The sequence below is a fragment of the Erinaceus europaeus genome, chromosome 2 (assembly GCF_950295315.1).
Source record: "Erinaceus europaeus chromosome 2, mEriEur2.1, whole genome shotgun sequence".
Taxonomy (NCBI): domain Eukaryota; kingdom Metazoa; phylum Chordata; class Mammalia; order Eulipotyphla; family Erinaceidae; genus Erinaceus; species Erinaceus europaeus.
Genome location: NC_080163.1, coordinates 10791863 through 10813837, shown reverse-complemented (window position 1 = coordinate 10813837; position 21975 = coordinate 10791863). Strand labels below are relative to the sequence as shown.

At 44.1% G+C, this 21975-nt stretch overlaps 1 protein-coding gene and 1 long non-coding RNA gene across 3 annotated transcripts in view; one reads left to right on the top strand and one right to left on the bottom strand.

Annotated features, from left to right (window-relative positions):
- ARHGAP35 (Rho GTPase activating protein 35) overlaps positions 1 to 21975 on the top strand; it is a 138588-nt gene that overhangs the window by 20041 nt on the left and 96572 nt on the right. The window lies entirely within an intron of this gene.
- LOC132533892 (uncharacterized) lies at positions 13951 to 15398 on the bottom strand. Its single transcript, XR_009545648.1, has 2 exons — positions 15288 to 15398; positions 13951 to 14178 (listed from the first exon to the last, which is right to left on the bottom strand). It is a non-coding gene; the product is annotated as an uncharacterized LOC132533892 (long non-coding RNA).

The following is a 21975-nucleotide window of genomic DNA, read 5'->3' as shown; positions in this document are numbered from 1 at the left end:
GAAGCTGGGGTTTGAACCTAAAGTTCTGCTGACTCAGGCCTGAAGGCCTTTAAGTGGTCTGCTTATAGTACACTTTTGTAATGTGATTTTATTTCATTTTAAGATACTGTGTGAGTTACTTTAAGTTTGTTCCTTTTTCTCTTTAAAAAATATTTTGCTGGGGGTCGGGCGGTGGCGCAGTGGGTTAAGCGCATGTGGCGCAAAGCGCAGGGTCCGGCGTAAGGATCCCGGTTCCAGCCCCCGGCTCCCCACCTGCAGGGGAGTCGATTCACAGGCGGTGAAGCAGGTCTGCAAGTGTCTATCTTTCTCTCCCCCTTCTCTGTCTTCCCCTCCTCTCTCCATTTCTCTCTGTCCTATCCAACAACGAATTGCGTCAACAAGGGCAATAATAATAACCACAACGAAGCTACAACAAGGGCAACAAAAGGGGGGGAAAAATGGCCTCTAGGAGCGGTGGATTCATGGTGCAGGCACCGAGCCCAGCAATAACCCTGGAGGAGGAAAAAATATATATATATATTTTGCTTACTATTTATTGGATAGAGACAGACAAATTGAGAAGAAAAGTGGAGTCAGAGAGGGAGCGAGGAAGGTACCTGCAGCTCTGTTTCACCACTCATGAAGTTCCCTCCCTGCAGGTGGGAACCAGGCGCTTGGGCCTGGCTCTTTGCACAAAGAAACGTGTGCACTCAACCAGGTGCCCCACCTGGCCTCTTAAATCTGTTCTTATATAAACTGTTCAGCACTTAACACTTACTATCCAGAATGTGTATAACTAGTTGGAATAAATACTATTATCAAATCTGACCACTGCTTTTGAGTTCCTTATATTCTAGTCAGTTTAATAACATGATTTGATAACATGAAGAGGTGGCGGGAGGGGTGACTGGCTATTGTGGCTGGTGGTAAGCCATGGTGACACTACAGCCATCACTGCATTTTCCATTCCCCTTCATGTTGTTTTGTCCTCTAAAAGAAGTTACTGGTGGATTTGGGTTGCCTCTAGACCTGGTTAGAAATGCAGTGGTGTGTGTGTGTGTGTGTGTGTGTGTGTGTGTGTGTGTGTGTGTCAGTGTTATTTTGGATAGAGAGGGAAATTGAAAGGAAAAGGGAAGATACAGAGGGAGACAGAAGAGAGACATTGTGGTATGGGAAGTGGCGCAGTGGATGAAGCATTGGACTCTCAAGCATGAGATCCAGAGTTCAATCCCCAGCAGCACATGTACCAGAGTGATGTCTGGTTCTTTCTCTCTTTCTCTCTCCTTCTGTCTTCATGAATAAATAAATAAAATCTTTAAAAAAAAAAAGAAGAAGAAGAAGAAGAGAGACATCTGCTTCGCTGCTAATGCAGTTCCCCATTCACTCCCCCCCCTCCCATGGGAACAGAGGTCTGAATACTGGTCTTTGCACACGGTAACGTGTGCTCAACCAGGTGCACCACTGCTCAGCCCATGTTGGACTTTTTAAGTAGGAATGTGTCAGTGTTTACTTATGTAAGCTTGTCCAAAATGACTAGTAAGCCTTTATTCTCTTGCTGTCTAGTAAAAACGTCTCCATATTTGAAATAGTAATTACTGATTTTTCTGGGCCCACATAGCCGGGCATTGGTCATATAAGGATGAAAATAATCTAGTGGTTCTGGTCTCAAGTAGCTTTTTGGTGATATGCTAATGTAGGTGCCCAGAAATGGTATAGCTGGGAGCCTTACTCTGGTCCAGTGCTTAGCTGCTGTGCTACCACCCAGCCCCCCCCCTTTCATTAATAAATACATCTTAAAAAAAAAAACAACTTGCAAACCTTTACATTGGAGGGCATAACAGATGAGATGGCTAGGGCTTTGGCCTAGCTAGAAACAAGAGTGACTGAGGCCCATGCAGTCACATGGGACTCTCATTTTCACTTATTTGTTTTATTTGTGCATTGTCAGGACCTCACCCAGGCCTCTCCTGGGCCAACCACTTCTTTTAGATGAGAGAGACAGAGATTTCTTTTAAAAAAAGTGGGAGTCGGGTGGTAGTGCAGCGGGTTAACCGCACATGGGACTGGTCTAAGGATGCCAGTTTGAGCCCCTGGCTCCCCACCTGCAGGGGAGTCGCTTCACAGGTGGTGAAGCAGGTCTGCAGGTGTTTGTCTTTCTCTCCCCCCCTCTGTCTTCCCCTCCTCTCTCTATTTCTCTCTGTCCTATCCAACAACAATGACATCAATAACAATAATAACTACAACAATAAAAAAAAAACAAGGGCAACAAAAGGGAATAAATAAATATTAAAAAAAAAAAAAAGGTTGGAGGGTAAGACCAGAGATTGCCCCAGTGTCATTACACTCCAGCAGAGGCTTGTCCTAATGACTATTGATGCTGCTCCCCCTCCTCTGCAGACAAGACTGCAAGGTTCTTTGCACTTAGCCACTCAGCAAGTATTTACTGGATACCCAGAGTGTGTATTAATCTGGGCTGGACTCTTGGACCTGTACTGTTTACCTAGTAGGAGGCAGAAGTATCTTTGGATCTCTGTCTGTAATCAATACAGTGACAGGGTTCCTTCTGCTGAGAGGCTGTATAAATGGGCTTGGGAATCAAAATGCTTGAGTTCCAAATAGCTCTGCCATTGCTGAGCTAGGTGACCTTGTGTCAGGCCAGTTGACTACTCAGAGCTTTGGTTTCTTCATGTGTAAAATGGGACATAACTGTTACCTGCCATGTAAATGGTAGGTGGACAGATGTGGTGCAGGGGCTTCAGTCTGGACATGCCGGCAAGCTGTGCATTCTCTCCACTGCGCTACCTCCTGGACCCCTCCAAGTTGATGTTTTCCTTCTAAAGTTTCTGCCAGGGCAAAGGTTTTCATTTAGGGTTCTTGAATTTTTTGAAAGTTAATTTTTTTCTTAGGTGAGAAGTTCCAAATTTTTATCAGATTGGTCTTTCTTTTGTTCTTGTCAGCAATGGAACTTCACCGTAACTAGCTGATTGTATTTTCTCTTTAGCTGAGAGGCAGCAGTGGCACACCTAGTTAAGAGCACACTTAACGGTAGTACAGAAGGAGCCAGTTCGAGCCCATGGCCCTACCCGCAGGGGGAAAGCGTCACAAATAGTGAAGCAGGTCTGCAGGTGTCTCTCTGTCTCTTTCCCTCTCTCTCCTCTTCCTTTCTCAATTTCTCTCTTGTCTCTAATAATAAGTTTTTAAAAGATTAAGAAAAGACACTTTGAGTAAAATTTAAAAGAGACAGATACCAGACCTCACAGCATCAAGGCTTCCTCCACTGACACTGGTGGTAGGGGCTGGACTCAAACTTGGGTTGTATGCAAAGCAAGTGCACACAATTCTCCTGGCCCTCAGATTTTCACCAGGTTGTTAAAGGAATCCTCATCTGCCCAGAGGAAAAGGGGTGAGGGAGGCAGTATAGTGGTTTTGTCAAAAAGTTTATTCCTGAAACTCTGAAATACCAGGTTTAAACACCCCCACCACCACCACACCACTAAAAGCTGAGCAGCGCTCTGGTTTAAAAAAAAAGACTGGGGGGCTGGGTGGTAGCGCAGCGGGTTAAGCACACATGGCGCAAAGTGCAAGGACCAGCGTAAGGATCCCAGTTCGAGCCCCCGGCTCCCCACCAGCAGGGAGGTCGCTTCACAGGCGGTGAAGCAGATCTGCAGGTGTCTAGCTTTCTCTCCCTCTCCTCTCTCCATTTCTTTGTCCTGTTGACAACAACAACATCAACAACAATAATAATAACAACAAGGGGAAAAAGGCCTCCAGGAACAGTGGATTCATAGTGCAGCCACTGAACCCCAGTGATAACCCTGGAGGCAAATTAAAAAAAAAAAAAGGCTAATTGAAATTGTCCATTTGAGAGAACTTTTTTCAAATGAAGTATTAAGAGGGCATAAAGTAAATATATTAAAATCTGTGTGTGCGCATGTACACGCAGGGAGGGAGAGGGGCAAGTAGGAAAGAAAGCTTTATCAGAAGGGAATTAGAAATTCCTGAAGAATTGCCAGTTGCCAACAAGATACTCACCTGGATAGTCTGCCTGCTTTGCCACCAAACTACCCAGCTTTGAGCCTGGCCCCATTGCATTGGGGGAAGCTTTTCCCTCGACATTTTATCTTTCTGTCTGAAAAAGTCTGTTCAGAGCAATAAAGCCCTGGCAATAGTTAAAGGGAAAAAAATCAGATTGCAGTGTCTGGGTCTCATATTTGACAGGTTGACTCCAGGTCATCCCTCAGCCTCCTCTTTTTCCTACCATCACTTCCAGTCAGGCTGGAACCTTGCTTTGTTCCTGAGCACCTGCTCAGCTTTTGTTAGCTCATGTTGGCTCCTTGGCCAGGGCTGTCCCTCCTCCTATACTTTTCAGTCCAGTTCTTTGTGCTTCAGAGCTCCTTCCTGTGGCAACCTTCCTAATTGTCATAGAATTGGAAGTCCCTCGAGAGCACTGATTGTTCTTCGTCTGTTCTCCTCCTGAGGCACAGTCCTGTGTATAGTTGGACCTGAAAGAAAGGGTTGTGGGATAAAGAGACATAACAAGGAACTTACTTACTAGCGGAAAAGGATAGAGGCGAAAATGAAAAAAAGCACCCAACTCGGGTTCAAACCCAGTTTCCACTGTGCTGGGGGAAGCTTTGGTGCTGTGATACTTCTTTCTTTAAACAGATTTTTTTTTTTTTTGGATAGAAACAGAAATTGAGGGGGCCAGGTAGTAGCACAGTGGGTTAAGCGCAGGTGGTGCAAAGCACAAGGACCAGCGTAAGGATCCCAGTTCGAGCCCCCGGCTCTCCACCTTCAGGGGGGTCGCTTGACAAGCAGTGAAGCAGATATGCAGGTGTCTGTCTTTCTCTCTGCCTGTCTTCCCCATTTCTCTCTGTCCTATCCAATAACAGCAACAGATGAGAACAATAAAATATATAATAATAACAACAATAAACAACAAGGGCAACAGAAGGGAAAAAAATAGTCTCCAGGAGCAGAGGATTCATAGTGCAGGCACCGAGCCCCAGTGATAACCTTGGAAGCAAAATAATAATAATAATAATTTAAAAAAGAAAGAACGAAACAGAAATTGAGGGGGGAAGACTTGCAGCACTGTTTCACCACTTATGAAGCTTTCACTCCTACAGGTAGGGACCAGGGGCTTGAGCCCATGTGGTTCTGTGATCTTTCTCCCTCTTTCTTTCTTCCTTCCTTCCTTCCTTTCTTTCTTTCTTTCTTTCTTTCTTTCTTTCTTTCTTTCTTTCTTTCTTTCTTCCCCTTTCTATCTGAAAAAGTTGGTTTATAGTGGCAAAAGCCTCATTGATGACCACGCTGACAACTCTTACAGACAGACACAGCGTTTACCCCAGCACTGGATCTTTCTCCAGTGCAGTGGGACTGAATATGAGCTTGGGTTGTGCACATGCCAAAGCAAGCACACTGTCCAGGTGAGCTATCTTGCCAGCACCCAGAAAACTTCTTGGAGGGAAGTTTTCTGCGTTTAAGGAGGAAGCTTAGGAAACCTGTAGTCTCAGTGTCAGCTGGACTCGGGGAATAACCCACTCTGATTTCAGAGGCAGGTGTGAGCTGAAGAGCTTGCATTCTGACCTTGGCCGGGACAGAGGTCTTCTGGACTGGGCTTATCTGTGATCAGCACAGGAGCTTCATTTTGACCTGTTCTGTTTCCAACTGGAGCTGGTTCTTTCCTCCTTAGCCAGTGGTGATTCCCAACTCCCAGGAGGTCATCACATTTATGTAGAACTTGTGTGTATCGCTTACAGCCCTGTGCTGAAACCATCATCTTGCTTCAACTTTCCCAGTACGTGGGTCTCCAGCTGCCCACCACCACACCCTGCAGGAAAGCTCTTCTCTAGAAAGTGGATTTGGCTTTTTAAACACACAATAGTGGTGTTGACAGGTACTGTTCTATTTTTTAGACTCAATTGATTTCATGACCTACAGAGTGGGAAGAAAGAAGCCAGAGAGAGGGTCGGGCAGTAGCTCAGTGGGTTAAGCGCATTTGGTGCCAAGCACAAGGACCAGCGTAGGGATCCCGGTTTGAGTCCTTGGCTCCCCACCTGCAGGGAGGAGCTTCGCAAGCAGTGAAGCAAGTCTGCAGGTGTCTGTCTTTCTCTCCCCCTCTGTATTCCCCTCCTCTCTCCATTTCTCTCTGTCCTATCAAACAATGACAACATCAACAACTACAACAATAAAACAACAAGGACAACAAAAGGGAGGAGGAGCAAATTGAAAGAGGCCAGAGCTGCACTCTGGCATGTGGTTCAACTCAGGGCTTCAGACTCTCAAGCCCAGTGCTCTACCACTGCCCCACCTCCCATGCTGAGGTGCTGTTTTATTTCAGGCGTAGAGTACAGTAGGGAGTATCCAGAAAAGATCCTCTGCTACTGTTGGAGTGGAATGCATCTAGAGGAGTGCCTTTATGAGCCTTGAAAGTCTGAATCAAGTGCTCGGGAGATAGAGCAGATGCCTCGGACAGGCCCGGGGTTTGAGTCCTGGCATCACACGGTAGCACCACGGCATTGGGGGAAGTGCCACGGCTGGTGGAGCCGTAATGGGACCTCTGTCTCTCTCTGAAATAAAAATGACAAGGTTGACCTGGGAGTGGTGGATTTGTGCGATCTCAAGCCTGCTGTGCTATTAACAGACTCTCTGAATCTGTGGTCTAAGGAATAGGCATAACCACTAATGCTCAGGATTCTGTGAGGATTAAATGAGAAAACACGTTGACGATTATAAAACTCTTTCTCCCTTATTTATAACTTAAACAGATTTAAAATGCCCACCAAGGTCACTGTCAGTATTTATTTATTTATTTACTGTTACCAGGGAGGGTTATCACTGGGACTCAAGGCTTCTATGTCCCTGGTGGCTCCCCACTTCTCCTGTATATTATTGTATTTCTGTAAAGTGAGGGAGAGAGGGAGGTGGAAAGAGATAGAAAAGGAGGGCACCTGTAGCACTGCTCCACTGCCTGTGAAGCTTCCTCCTCTCCCCTGCAGGCGGGGCTGAGGGCTTGAATCAGGTTCTTTTTTTTAAAATATTTTTTATTTATTTATCAATGAGAGGGATAGAGAGAGGAAGAACCAGACTTCAGGATCAAACTCAGGACCTCATGCTTGAGACTCCAATGCTTTATCCACTGCACCACCTCCTGAACCACATTGAACCAGGTTCTTGAGCATGGTAACATGCGCGCTCTACTGGGTGTGCCCCCCCCCCCCCCCCCCCCCGCCAGTACCTGTAACCAACCAGCCTATTCTCAGTGAGGTGTTTCTTTTTGTCTCCAGGGTTATTGCTGGGGTTCGGTGCCTACACCATGAACCCACTGCTCCTGGAGGCTATTTTTTTCTTCCCTTTTGCTGCCCTTGTTTTATCGTTGTTGTTATTATTGTTGTCATTGATGATGTTGTTGTTGGACAGGACAGAGGGAAATAGAGAGAGGAGGAGAAGACGGTAAGAGAAAGACAGACACCTGCAGACCTGCTTCACCACTTGTGAAGTGACTCCCCTGCAGGTGGGGAGCCGGGGGCTCGAACCGGGATTCTTACTCCTGGTCCTTGTGCTTCGCACCACGCGCGCTTAACCCACTGCGCTACTGTGCAACCCCCAATGAGGTTATTTTTATAATCTTGTAAGCAGATAGTTTTTGCACTGATAGGTTAGTGAACTAATGTTGCCAGAGTTTTGGTAGATTTGGGAATTTAATTCTTTCCATTATATAAGTATCCCTTAATAGGAAGGATTGGAAGATGAATTTATTATGACATCTTTACTGACTATGTATTTGAGGAGTGTACATTTACTTAGAAATATATATTAATATTTATTTATTCCCTTTTGTTGCCCTTGCTGTTTTATTGTTGTAGTTATTGTTGTTATTGATGTCGTTGTTGTTGGATAGTACAGAGAAATGGAGAGAGGAGGGGGAGAGAAAGATAGACCCCTGCAGACCTGTGAAGCAACTCCTGAGGGCTCGAACTGAGATCCTCACGTCAGTCCTTGTGCTCTACGCCACCTGCGTTTAATCCACTGCGCTTCTGCCCGACTACCACTTACAAATATATATATTTTTAATGTTTCCACAAGATTTGTTTTTGACTTTCTGTAGAACTCTCCCTCTCCCATTTCAGTCTGACTTTCAAATCCATAGATATTGGTGGAGGAGACAGCATAATGGTTATGCAAAAGACTTTCTTGCTGCAGGCTCCAAAATCCCAGATTCACACACCACCACCACCACCATCACCACCACCACCACCACCACCACCACCACCACCACCACCACCACCACCACCACCACCACCACCACCACCACACACACACACACACACACACACACACACACACACACACACACACACCACACCCTATGGTTTTAGATTAGTGAAGGCTACATGATGTTGGGGAAACCAGATTTCTCTTACTGATTTGGGACTTTTTTTGACCATAAACACAGGATGCCATTGTTTTTCCAAGTGCTTTCCATCTTGTGACTAGATTCTTTTTAAGCACAGCACCCTTGATTTTAAAATTGTCCCCATCACCCTCAAACAAAGAGCAAATGATGCAATTAGGATGCAATCTGTTGCCTGTGGATTTGAAGGAAAATTATTTTCCACACAACTCAGAAGCTCTTGGACAAAGCCAGACATCCTTTAAATCTGGCAGATTATCAAAAATGACCTGATAAAGCGAGATTCTTACCTTGCAGTCAGATTTTTTTGAATGTGAGGCCATGGAGGTGAAATTTTCAAGGTGGCTTTGATTTATGAATAAAATCTATCTTCTGATTCATTCTTTGAGCAGTGCTTATTTTTTCTTTGAAGTTTTGTTTACATTATATCCTTTCAGTGAAAGCAGTGGGTCTTTGCAAAACTCCTGTCTTCTCTGTCATGTCTTACTGTCTTTTCTGAGATACAGGTGAATTTTTACCTGCCTGCCCATTGCTATCCTGTGCCCTTCCTCCCCCCAGTCAGGGTTATCTTTGGAGCTCAGTGCCTGCACAACTATTCCACTGTTTCTAGTGGCTTTTTTAAAAAAATTCTTTTTTATGATAGAGATAGAGAAATTGGGGGTTAGTGGGTGGGGAGTAAGAGAAGCATCTGCTCCACCGCTCATGAAGTTTCCTTTCCCTTCTGCAGGTGCACCACTACCTGGCTTCTTTCCTGCTTTGTAGTAAAAGTTTTTTCATTCCTTTTAGGAAGAGCAACAACCAGAAGAGAAAATTTCAGACTAAATTTCTTCTCACAGTATATAATTTTATGGTTGCCCTTATGGGGAAGGGCCAAGCCCCTCAGGATTCATATAAACACCGCTTTCCTACCATAAGAAAGAGGTATATATTCCTGGAGGAGTGACGTCACATCATTATATTTCTGTGGTGGTTTTTCAGGTGCTCTTTCTGTGTGAGTAGAAGTTTATTTTTGCAGTGGGTTAAAGAGAAAGAAAAAAAAAAGCAATTAACCTTAAGGACAAACTCTTTAGCATCTTTTCCCTTTCATGTTTTGAGAAATGTAGAAAGATGTGATTTAGTATTTTCTCACATTTTAATGCCCAGATAACTGAAATCATATAAATTCTTAATTATCAATTAATTATGTTCATAGGTGGTCTTTTTTTTTTTTTAGTTTTTTATTATCTTTATCGGATAGAGACAGTCAGAACTCAAGAAGGTGGGGGAGATAGATAGGGAGAGAGATCGAGAGACACCTGCAGCACTGCTCCACCACTCACAAAGCTTTCCCTGTGTAGGTGAGGACTGGGGGCTTGAACCGTGATCCTTGTGCATTGTAACATGTGCACTCAACCAGGTGTGCCAACATCCAGCCTCCATAGGTGGTTATTTTCCATCAGGCCTTGTGTTGGAAGTGATCTTTATCATAAAAACCATGGTAGGATTAGGCAGTGGCACGCCAGTTTGAACACACACATTGGCGTGAGACCTGGGTTCAAGCCCACATCTTCCTCCCCACCCGCACCCGATTCATAAGAAGTGAAGCAGTTCTGCAGTTTCTCTCTCCCCCCACCCCCTCTCATTTTCTCTCTGTTGTGTCCTGTCACATCAGATTAAAAAATAATAATACATAAGAAAAGTCATGGCAGATGTTGTTTCCTCTGACTTGGTTGACGTCAGTATTCCCACTGAGGAGACCTTAGGCGAGTCATCTAAGTTCCAGGTCTCAGTGGTCTTATCTGTGGAACAGAGACTACCTGCCTGCCTTTTCCTGGCTTTGAAGAGAGCTGCAAGGCAGGCTGGGTAATAGCACTCGGGGCTGTGTTACTGTGGGAGTCAGTCCCTAAAGGTTTGTAGGTGGGTAAGAGACTGTTCCCTCACTGTGGACTTCTGCTAAAAGAGGAAGCAGGTCATAACAATAGTAGCTGTTCTTTTCTCCTGAAGCCCAGCTGCACAGCTGTTTTTGTCCGTTCTGTCTTTGCAGCAATGCAGCATTGGGGTGAAGCCAGGTGCACAGTCTTGAGAGACAGGCAGCTAGGGCCTCACAGAAGTGGGTGATCCATCATGAACAAGACACTTGACCTCTCTCAGCCTGTTTTCTCATCTGTAAAGTGGGGATTATAACAGTGCTACCTTGTTGGACATTTGTGAGAAACAAAATCATTTGTGCCTGTCTCAGAAAGGAATACTTGGGAGTCGGGCGGTAGCACAGCGGATTAAGCGCGCATGGCACCAGGCGCAAGGACCGGCGTTCGGATCCTGGTGAGAGCTACCGGCTCCCCACCTGCATGGGAGTCACTTCATAAGCAGTGAAGCAGGTCTGCAGGTGTCTATCTTTCTCTCCCCCTCTCTGTTTTCCCTTCCTCTCTCCATTTCTCTTTGTCCTGTCCAACAGTAATGATATAAATAACAACAATAATAATTACAACAATAAAACAAGGGCAACAAAAAAGGGAATAAATAAATATTTTAAAAAAGAATACTTGCTGTGACTATTTATATAAAAGAAATGATTGGGACTGGCAAAGTAACTCACTTGGATAGCATGCTGCTTTGCCATGCAACCCAGGTTCAAGCCTAGCCCCTGCTGTATTAAAGGAAACATTGGTAGTTTCTGGACAAACACCCCGCCCCCCGTATTAAAAGGTGAGCCTGGAGTGGTGAAGCCTTGGAGATGATAAGTAAATAAGTAGAAATGACTAATTAGGAAGACACTGTTGCTTGCATGTGTGTCTGCATCTTGAGTGTGTGCATGCACACACTTGTGTGTATAAGTACCACCACTTTCCTTGTTCCTTCACTTACCCTGCTTACTGTGCAGTGAAAAACTCCACATTGGTCTGGGAGTTCTTGTTCTGATGGCCTTTTCATTTCTCACTGAGCCCCAAGAAGGCCCTTAGTAAATGTTAGATAAGCGATGGAGCTGAACTCCCAGCTTAATTATCAGAGAATGATGTCCTTATCTGTGGTAATTATAAGGGTTTCTTTTTTTTCTTTGTATATTCCAGTTTGTTGACAGTTGATTATTTATGAAGCGTTCAATAAATCCTCTTTACCAGAACTTCTCATATGCCAGCCTCTGAAAGTAATTTATTGTGCTTGCTACTTGAAAAGTGCTACCATTGGGTTTTAGGCATAATTTCCTATGGTAAAAATGCTAGGAGGAATAAAGGGCCAGCTAAAAATGTTCTAGCATTTATCTGCCAGGCATGTTGGCAAATGAAGTATGAAATGACAACAGCTGATGGCCCAGTTTCACCAGTCAGCCTGGAAATAAGTGAGTCAGATCAGCGGGTCTTTGTGCTCTGGTTGGGTTTGCATCTTCTCTGAGCTTTTCATTTCATGAGTCTTTTTTTTTTTGGTCAATGCAAAACTGGGTCAGCAGAAGATGTGATGGAGGACCATGGGGCGTGGTTTAAATACTTGTTTACTTCTGAAAGACAGCAGCTTTCACTTATTAGCCTTTTAAAGAACTTACACCCTCCAGCACTTCTTAGCTCTAGTTAGTCAAGATATGACTTGGTTTTTCACCCCTCCAGGAATGGTAAGCTCTTCTGGGCAGGCTTTTTTTTTGTTTTTTTTTTTGGCAGTGGGGGGGGCTTCTGGTTAGATCTTTAACCGAACAAAGTCTTCATCAGAGGCATAGAAATAGGCTTCAGGGGTCATGCGGTGGCACACCTGGTTAAGTGCATACATTACAGTGTGCAAGGACTCAGGTTCAAGCCCCTGGTCCCACCTGTAGGGGGAAAGCTTCATGAGTGGTCAAGCAGGGCTGCAGGTGTCTCTGTCTCTTTTCTCTCTAGCTCCCCTCCCAACTTAATTTCTGTCTGTCTGTACCCAGTAATAAAGAAGTGAAAATGATTTTTTTTTTTTTAACGAGAGAGAGAGAGAGGCTTTACAGAAAGAGATAGAAATCTCTGACCTTGTGCCAGTTGACCTCCTCTGCCTTGCTTTCTTGGTGACCGCAGCATAGGATGGAAAGTTTTGGGATCCTTTGCAGGTTGCTTCAGATGGTTTATTTTCAAGCAGTTTAAAAATATATTTAAAATTTTTATTGATTTATTTAATATAAATGAGAGAGATAACAGAGAAAGATACTGGAGCATTGACCAACTCTGGCTTATGGTGGTGCTAGGGATTGAACCTGGGACTTCAGAGCCTCAGGTATGAAAGTATTTTGTATAATAATCATGCTGAATCCCCAGCCCCAAGTTTTTTGTTGTTGTTGTTTTTGTTTCTTTTTTGTTCAGTTCTGGGGCACACAGACGAGGGAGGGACTAGGGCACATCCTCCGCTCACGTCACGCTGGGAGAGTGTATGTGTAGTTGCTGTGGGTAACAAGTAGTAGATTGCTCTTCCTGCTGTCCAGTTTTCTTTTCTTTTCCTTTCTCTTCTTTTTTCTTTTCTTTTCTCTTTTGCCTCTAGGGATATTATTGGGACTTGGTGCCTGACTGTGAATCCACTGCTCCTGGAGGCCATTTTTCCAGTTTCGTTGCCCTGTTTGTTATAGCGGTTGCTATTGGATAGGACAGAGAGGAATCAAGAGAGGAGGGGAAGACCCGGGGTGGGGAGAGAAAGGTAGACACCTAAAGACCTGCTTCACCACCTGTGAAGCAACCCCACTGCCGGTGGGGAGCCAGGGGCTCGAACCGGAATCCTTAGGCTGGTCCTTAGGCTTTGCTCCATGTGTGCTTAACCCACTGCGCTACTGCCCAGCTCCCTGCTGTCCAGTTTTTAGCCTTTGGTAGAACCTTACTGGAAGCCTGCTGGTGAAGGAGTCTGGGTGAAACAGTTTGCCAGCTTTCATTTCTGGTGACACAAAGAAGAGTGGCTAAGTGATGCCCTCATTGGCCACAGTCAGATCTCCTATGCTGATTTTTTTATGGTGGCGTTGGGCCCAAAAGGCATGACTCCTAAGCTGACAGCATTCCGATAAATGGAGAAGTGTAAATAATGGTGTTTCAGATGAAAGCTATATCCTGTGTAAATGCAGGCATGCGCAGGGTTTGCCATGGGAACACTGTGTTCTTGGTAAAGGGTAGTTGGAAAGAAAGACAGCACATGGGATGGGTGTGCTGTGACCAAAACAACACACAATAATTGGGCCTGGGGGATGCAAATGAGGAGACCCGTACTAGTCTGGACTTTGGAATGAAACTTGTACAGCTAGGCTGAGGGGCTGGACTCTGCACCCCAAAGCAGACTTTCACTGGTATAGTCATCAGTAAGATAGACAAGCCAATAGAGTAAATAATAGATTCAGATTTTTTTGATTTTTCTATATTGAGTGTATTGATTATAATCTTTGAAATGTCTTTGCTTTCATTTCTCTCTTTGTAGGAATTATATCTTGTTAGCATTTTCTCTTGAAGTGGCACTAAATTCACATTGATCATAAACTATAGTAGTAAAACTGAACCGTGTATAACCTTTACTGAAGTCTTGATAGCTTCAAGTAACATTTTTATTACTTGGGGACAAATTTTTAGCGTTTCCTCTAGACCTGGCTCACTGAGCCCTTTTGAAAAAATTAATTTATTTGATAGGTCAGAGAGAAATCAAGAGGAGAAGGAAATACAGAGTGGGAGAAGGGAACCTGCATTGCTGCTTCAATGCCTGGGATCCACCTCTCATGCTTGAGAGACCAACATTTTATCCACTGTGCCATCTCTTGGGCTGTGGGATTTTGCATTTTTCATTGTTGCTGATCCTCTTCCCTCCTTTTCTTTTTTTGAAAATTAACTCTGTAAAGAAGCATAGTAGTGAGGATGGTCTTCCATAACATATCAACCAGCTTTTGATTAATTTGTGAGGGGTGTTCCTTTTTTCTTATCGTTTATTTATTTATTTGATTAAGACAGAGAAATCAGGAGGGATGGAGAAGATAGCAAAGAAGAGAGATAGACACCCACATCCCTGCTTCACCACTCATGAAGCTTTTTCCCACAGCAGGTGGGGACCAGAGGCTTGAACCTGGGTCCTTAGCATCATAACATGTGTGCTCAGCCAGGTGTGCCACCACCTGGCCCTGAGAGTTTCTTTTTTTTTTTTTCTCTTTCCAATTGAAGTATTAATTGACATATGCTTTTAGTTTTAAGTATCCACTTCATTTTGTATATGTTGCAGAACGGAGACATACGACAAGAATGATGTTTATAGTCACCTTGATGTGTATTACATCCCCACTCAGGTGGGACTTTGCCCACAGCCTTTTAAAGACTGCGTATCTCTCCTTTGTCCAGCCAACTACTTTTCTGTATTGTGTTTATTAACTAGCCTACAACTATTTGCTTTGCGATTTTTCTCTTCCCCTTGCTAGCATGTGGGCAAGGAACTTCTCTGTTAGTCATTGCCTTATGCCCAGTGCTTAGTGCAGTGCTTGGCAAAATGCAGATAATTTAACAAGAACTCAGTATGTTTTTGTAGAATCATAAAATGAGAATAAATGAAGGAGGCATCCAGGGAGCTGACGAAAGGCCATAGTCGCCAGAGTCTAGCGAGAAAAAGGCAGAATGGTGGGAATGAGATCCATAGGACCTTAAGGGTGTATTAAGACTTTTTTGGATTTTAGTATAAATGCAGAGGAAAGCTGTGAGGGGTTGTAAACAGGGGTTTGACAAGATCAGATTGTACTTTAAAAAGATGATTTGCTGCTTTACCACGTATGACTTGCCAAGAGCAAGAGATATGAACGGGGCCACGTGAGGCCTTGGGGTCCAGCTTCCCTGGCAGCAGATATGTTCTCATTTTCAGCTGTTGAATTGGACTGTCTGTTCCAGGGGTGCGGATTGATTGTTATCGGTCTGATTATAATTGCATGCACTTAGGTTATCATTAGCCCCAAGAGACCTACCTGTCTCCTTGAAGAACAACGTTGTCTGTTGATCCTGCTGACGGATGAAAGCTGTCACGATAGCTTGACTAGGGAGAAGCTATTTGACTAGTTTGTATCTGGGTGTGCGCCTCCCTCCTTCCCTGTGCACAACTTAATGACCTGGTTAGGGAGAAAGTCCAGGCCTCTTGGCTGGCTACTCTCCAAGTGTTCTAAAATGTCAATGTAACTTTCCTCAGAATCTTTTTTGAATCATTTGCTGGCACTACCCATGACTTTTTAAACTTTGGCTTTGCCACTTTGGAGACTCCTAGAACTTTCTGTAGTAGGAATTTGGGTTGCTTTGGTTACTTGAAGTCCCTTTCACTTGCCCTTCTTTCTACAGTGGAATTGAGTAGCCTGTGAGAGGTAGGAATGTTTCTGTCTCCTGACATGTTAGTGGGCAAAATAGCAGGGGCCACCCTTAATAAAGGTCACTGTAGAAGAATATTGCTTGGGCACTCAGCATTCTTGACGTTCTTGTAGAATGATACAGGTTTATGGCCTTTTTATTAAGTTCTTAAAATCAAATGGCCTTTAATTAGAATCAAGCACATATAAAACTTTGTGACTGCAGACAACACTGGCCTCACTGTATTAGATTACAGAGTGAAGTTTGCTACAAAACAAGGGGGGGTGGTGGTGGTGCCCTGGTTGAGAGAGCACATGTTATAGTGCACAAGAACCCAGGTTCGAGCCCCCCAGTCTCTACCTGCTGAGGGAAGGCTTTGCAAGTGGCGAAGAAGGGCTGTAGGTGTCTCTCTGTTTCTCTGTCTCCCTCTTCCCTCTCGATTTCTGGCTGTCTAGAAATAAGGGTAATACCCTCAAAAAGGCATATATTACAGAGTGAGGTTTGTGCATATAGGAATACAGGTTTTGGTTGGGAGAGTAAAGAAGGACTCCATGAAACAAATTCTAGTCCTGTCCATGCCATCTGCTCACTACAGCCTTCGCAGTATGGAATGTGCACATACAACTTTCAAGCTCAATTGCCTTTTGATTGCTCCTAACTAGACCTACAGCTCTCATGATTCAGCTGAGCAAGTCGAGCTTTCTGTTAAAATGTCAGTGTGGAAAATAGAATTCACTAACCTTAAAATTTTGAACTCGTGATTATAAGACTTGACAGACTGTGGTACATACTTAATTACCTTCTATGCAGTGGCCCACTCTTACATTTTAAATAAGATAGTAGCAGAGTATAGAAATTCAAGGACAGACAAATTGTTACCAAAAAACCTCACATCACCACCCCTCATCATATTCTATTGTGTAATAGTCTTCACTGGGCAAAGAAGACTCAGGAGAGTGCCTCACTGCTTTGTCTGAGTCCATGCATGATGTCCTTACTGAAGAAGATTGAAAGGCTGGTGTGTTTGACAGAACATTTTGGTACAAACTAGTCATGTGCTGATAATCTGTGCTCTAGAGGGAAGTAGAAAGCTGTAAGGGAGGATCATGTTATGGGCAACAAAATTAAGCCCCTGACAAGCCCTTTTATTTAGTGGAGTTTCTGAGCAGAAAGTTGAAATAACAGGTGGATGCAGGAGCAGGTGAGTGTCCAGAAATGTCCAGAAGTGAAGCCACTGGGCTTGGTGACCTCTGTTGATGCACAGATCTCCAGGCTGTAGGAGTCTCTTGTGCTGGACCGAGAAAAGCTTTCATTTATGATTCTAACATACACCGTGGGTAGTCCAGTTTAATCTGTCAGTAAGCCTTGTTTTGATGTGGCATGCACTAGCACCTCATGCATGCACAGTACTACTGCTGAAAGGTCTCCCTGGCCTGAAGTTTTCATTCTTTATTTCTTGGAGGGGCAGAGAGAGACAGAGAAGAGAAACCACAGCACTGCCTCTGCTGCTCATGTTTTATATTGAAGGCATGCTTCTCTGTTTCATTTCTTTCTGGGCCTCTTGGCTACTAGGTTGAAGTAGAAATCTGCAATAGTGATTTTTGTTGTTGTTTCTTAGTTTTATAATTCCTGGAGGAAAGTACTAGCTGCAGTAGATTCCCAGGGCCATGCATGATTTGAAGAGCGGGAGGGAAACTCAGCAGTGAAGGGCATTCTGTACATCTGTAACTGAGGAGGGTATGTTGTCACCTAAAGTGAGTGAGTCTGATAATCTGAACTCGGAGACATGGCTTTCTGAATAGGAGCCAAATGTGTGAGGTCAAGGTGATTTCCTCGGCTAGGTATGACAGCTGTTATGGAAGAGTAGGCTGGACTTGTTTTCCTTCTTTAGTCTGAGAGCTGAAGCAGTGATAAGAAGTGACTCACTGATCTTCATAAAAATTAATAGTCAAGGACTTTCTAAGGAATGGTGGCTGATAAGGAGGGACTTACTATTCTGGTCTTATCCTAAGGGAAAACCATTAAGCTAGCATTTTATAGGAAATGTCATTTATTAATTTCCTTATGTGATCGATCACATGTGTTTTCTTAGTTATTTTTGGACTCCCCAACAGGAGATGTTACTTCCATAGTTTAAAGTTTATCTTGCAGTCGTGGGTGGTAGATAGGTGTGACATAGAATTTACATCTGAATCTCATGGAAGTACACATATGAAGGGTGGGGGTGGAGACTGGATAAATAACACTGTTTTTGTTTCCTTTCCAGTCATTTTGATTGGAGAATCTGGGTAAGTCCTAGTTATTGCTGCCTGCACCCACAGCAGAGCGTGGTGGGGAGGAACAGCCCTAGACTGGGTGCTGGGGGCGGGAGGCAGTCCTGGTTTAGAGCAGAGGGGTGGCTGCCCACTCTCCCCAGCTGGATCAGGTAATCTAGAAATCCTTTTAGTTGTGAAATCTCTAGAAGAATCTCATAATCTTCCCCCTAACCCCCACCCCCACCCCCAAGCTGCTCGGTTCTCTTCAGCCTTTGCTGCTGATTTATCTGTCTTTTCTCCTTGGTAGGCTCCTTTGACAGTGAGACACAGGGTCATCGGTTTAAGTACGGGAAGGAAATTATGGCCTTGAGCACAGTCAGAAAGAATCTGGCTCTCAGGCGCTTCCTGTGAGCCACCGCTAAATTACAAAGGCTAGGCCCTGACAAGGCTTTTCAAAGGGGCAGCTTACACCACTACTGTGTCAGCATTTCCATCCTAAGCAGTTGTTTTTCTTGGTGCTTATTATGACCAGGTTTGAAGTGGCCTTTACACGAGGGAAGAATTTACCTAGTAGGGTGAGGGTAAAATAGCAGATAGGGAGAAGGGTGTGAAGGGACAGATATGGAGGAGAACAGTGGGAGTATGTGGGTTGCTTCCAGAATTCCCTTCTGTGTCCCAGACTGGGATTCGTATTCAGAACCCTGGCACGGGTAGGACCTCCTCAGAAGATGAAGCCAAACTCTCTAGTGTGAGAGGACCCTCCACAGATTTGCTGCCAGCTTCTCCTCCACCCCAGGCCTTATGCTCTTCAGTTTTCTTCTCTGGCTAGGGCAGCATGGTAGAGTGGGCAGCTGGGGCCTGGGGAGATGGAACCCTGGGAGAGACCTGGGTTCTTGACCCGCCCCTCTCTCACTAAGTTGTTTCCTTCTCCCCCCACCCCTCTCTCTGTAACCACTGATCTGAGTACCTTCCCTAAATGGGAGGAGAAAATTTTGAGGAATAAATTGGGAGGCTCTTTTTAACTCTTACCTCTGCCAAAGCTTGTTTTTTTTTTTTTTTTTTTTTTTAATGATGGTGTGGGGCTTGAACCTTGGACCTTGGAGGCATGAGAATCTTTTAATAATGCTTTGTAAATTTTTGCTTGTTTGTTTATTTATTTTAAAGATAGAGGCAGGGAGAAACACCACAGCACGGAAGCTTCAGTGTGGCGGGGTCCAGGCTCAAACCTGGGTTGAGCACATGGCAAAGCAGTGCACTGTCCAGAAGAACTATTTCACTGGTCTTCTTTATGTATATTTATTTATTTATTTATTTATTTATTTATTTATTTATTTATTTATTACCAGACCGCTACTTAGCTCTGGTTTATGGTGGTACAGGGGACTGAACCTGGGATTTTGGAGCCTTAGGCATTGAGAGTCTGTTTGCATAACCATTATGCTATCTACCTCCACCCTCTTTATGTATTTTATTATGAGAGAGAGACCAGAACGCTGCTCAGCTCTGGAATATTGCAGTGCCAGCAGCTGAACCGGCATCTGTGGGGGACCCCTCCCCCCCCAGCATATTCAGGTCCCAGGAGCTAACACTGAGCTATCTCCCTGACTCTAAATAAAAGCTTTTTAGATTTATTTCCTATAGAGCTTAAAAACTGATTTTTAAAATATATTTATTTACTTCCCCTTTTGTTGCCCTTGTTGTTTAACATTGTTGTGGTTGTTGTTATTGACATTGTTGTTGGGTAGGACAGAGAAATGGAGAGAGGAGGGGAAGATGGGGAGAGAGATAGATACCCGCAGACCTGCTTCACCACCTGTGAAGCAACTCCCCTGCAGGTTGGAGCGGGGGGGCTCTAACCAGGATCCTTACACCCGTCCTTGTGCTTTGCACCACATGCGCTTAACCCGCTGCGCAACCACCCGACCCCCCCCCCCCTTTTAATGAGGGATCTCAACATATCAAACTGATGAAACTGAATCACTGTTCTATGGCTGGAAGGTCTGACGAGCCACGTCTTCAGTTTCCTGCATATCCCTGAACTGCCAGTTAGATCTGAGCCCTCCAGGCTCTTCTTCTCCACAATTCTTACTTGCTCCAATGAAGATCAGAGTCACCTCTTTACTGTGAACTTCCAGGCACTAGCTAAGTGAAGAATGGTAGGGTTGAGAGGACCATGTTCAATCCTGGCTCTGCCTGCTAGTTCAGTGAACTTGTGTTTTTCAGAATCGTAACCTTCAAATTAGAACCTCATGCTTTCAAGTCCAGCATTCTAGCCACTGCACTACCTCTGTGGCCAGTAAACTGATTAGTTCTTTAACTAATATATGGATCCAGGTTGTTCTCTTCTGAAATTTGTTGTATTGTTACTAGGAAGATGACTCAACTGGTAGAACACTGGACTTATATGTATAAGGTCCCTGGTTTTATCCCCAGTACCTCATGTACCAGAATGATGCTCTGGTGTTTCCCCCTCCCCCATACGAAACTCTCATATGTAATAAATAAGCCTTTTCAGAAACAAAAATTTGCTGGATTCTATTCTATTTCTGTCACTGTTGTCCTTATTTTCAGCACAGGCACATTACATAAAAGAAACTTTTAAAACTTTTTAAAAAGTTTATGCATGTAGTGTTTTAGGGCTGGCAATTTATAGAATAATGCAAATGACTAGTGACGAGTGACGTTCTCATGTCATCCTAGAATGCCACTGGGGAATAGAATAGTAAGGCTTACTGTTGAACTTGAAAATGAGCTGACCTATTTTCCCAACTTGACAGAAATGCCTTTAAAAAAAAAAAAAAAAAACCCTCTGTTTTCAGGGCACATTTGATTGAGGAATACTTTTCACCTTTACTGCTTATTCAGGAAAAGGTTTTTATTATTTATTCTTTTTAATTTGATAGGACAGAAATTGAGAGAGAGGAAGGTAGAAAGCAAGCAAGCAGTCAGTGCCTGTAGCACTGCTTCACCACTTATGAAGTTTCCCTTGTCCAGGTGGGGACTGGAAGCTTGAACCTGTCTCCCTGTATGTGCACTTAGCCAAGTGTACCTCCACAGAAAAATTCTTTTTTAAAAAATATTTCTTTATTTATTCCCTTTTGTTGCCATTGTTGTTTATCGTTGTTGTTAGTAGTATTGTTGTTGTTGGATAGGACAGAGAGAAATGGAGAGAGGAGGGGAAGACAGAGAGGGGGAGAGAAAGACAGACACCTGCAGACCTGCTTCACCGCCTGTGAAGCGACTCCCCTGCAGGTGGGGAGCCAGGGGCTCACACCGAGATCCTTACGGTCCTTGCGCTTTGCGCCACCTGTGCCTAACCCGCCGCGCTACCGCCCAACTCCCGAAAAATTCTTACAGTGTGTTCTTTCAAGAAAAAAAAAATTTTTTTTTGAGAAGTTAAACCTTGAGTTAGGTACTAAGAAGTAACCACTGAAATACTTTTATTTGCCAGATCAAAGGTCATTGTAAAATTGGTCTGAATATTAGGAAGCTTAAAAGTAAGACTGAGCTGTGGGTTTCTTTTCTTTCTTTCTTTCTTTTTTTTAATTATCTTTATTTATTTATTTATTTGGGTAGAGACAGCCAGATATGAAGAGGGAAGAGGGAGGCAGGTAGATAGGGAGAGAAACAGAGACATGTGCAGCACTGCTTCACCACTCGAAGCTTTTCCCCCTGCAGGTGGGGACTGGGGACTTGAACCCGGGTCCTTGTGCATTGTTAACATGTGTGCTCAACCAGGTTGCACCACAACCAGTCCCCATGGTTTTTCTGTTGGGTTTCAAAGACTTTCAGTTCACCTTTTAGTGGAGATCCACTGTGACACCTATAGGCTTGCTGGACTGTCTTTAATTTTGAATTGACCGTGGCTTTGCATTTTACAATACTTTACAGCTTATGAGAAATCCTGTTTTGCTGTTGTCTTTCATAAAATATACACCCTAGGAAAATTAGTTGCACCAGTGAGAAAGACTCCTGAGCCTTTGGTTTTGTCTCTGTTTATAGTTGCTTTGTTCAGAAAGCTTGATTAGCTCTTCAGAGTTACCTGGTAGAAAGCTGCTCAGGA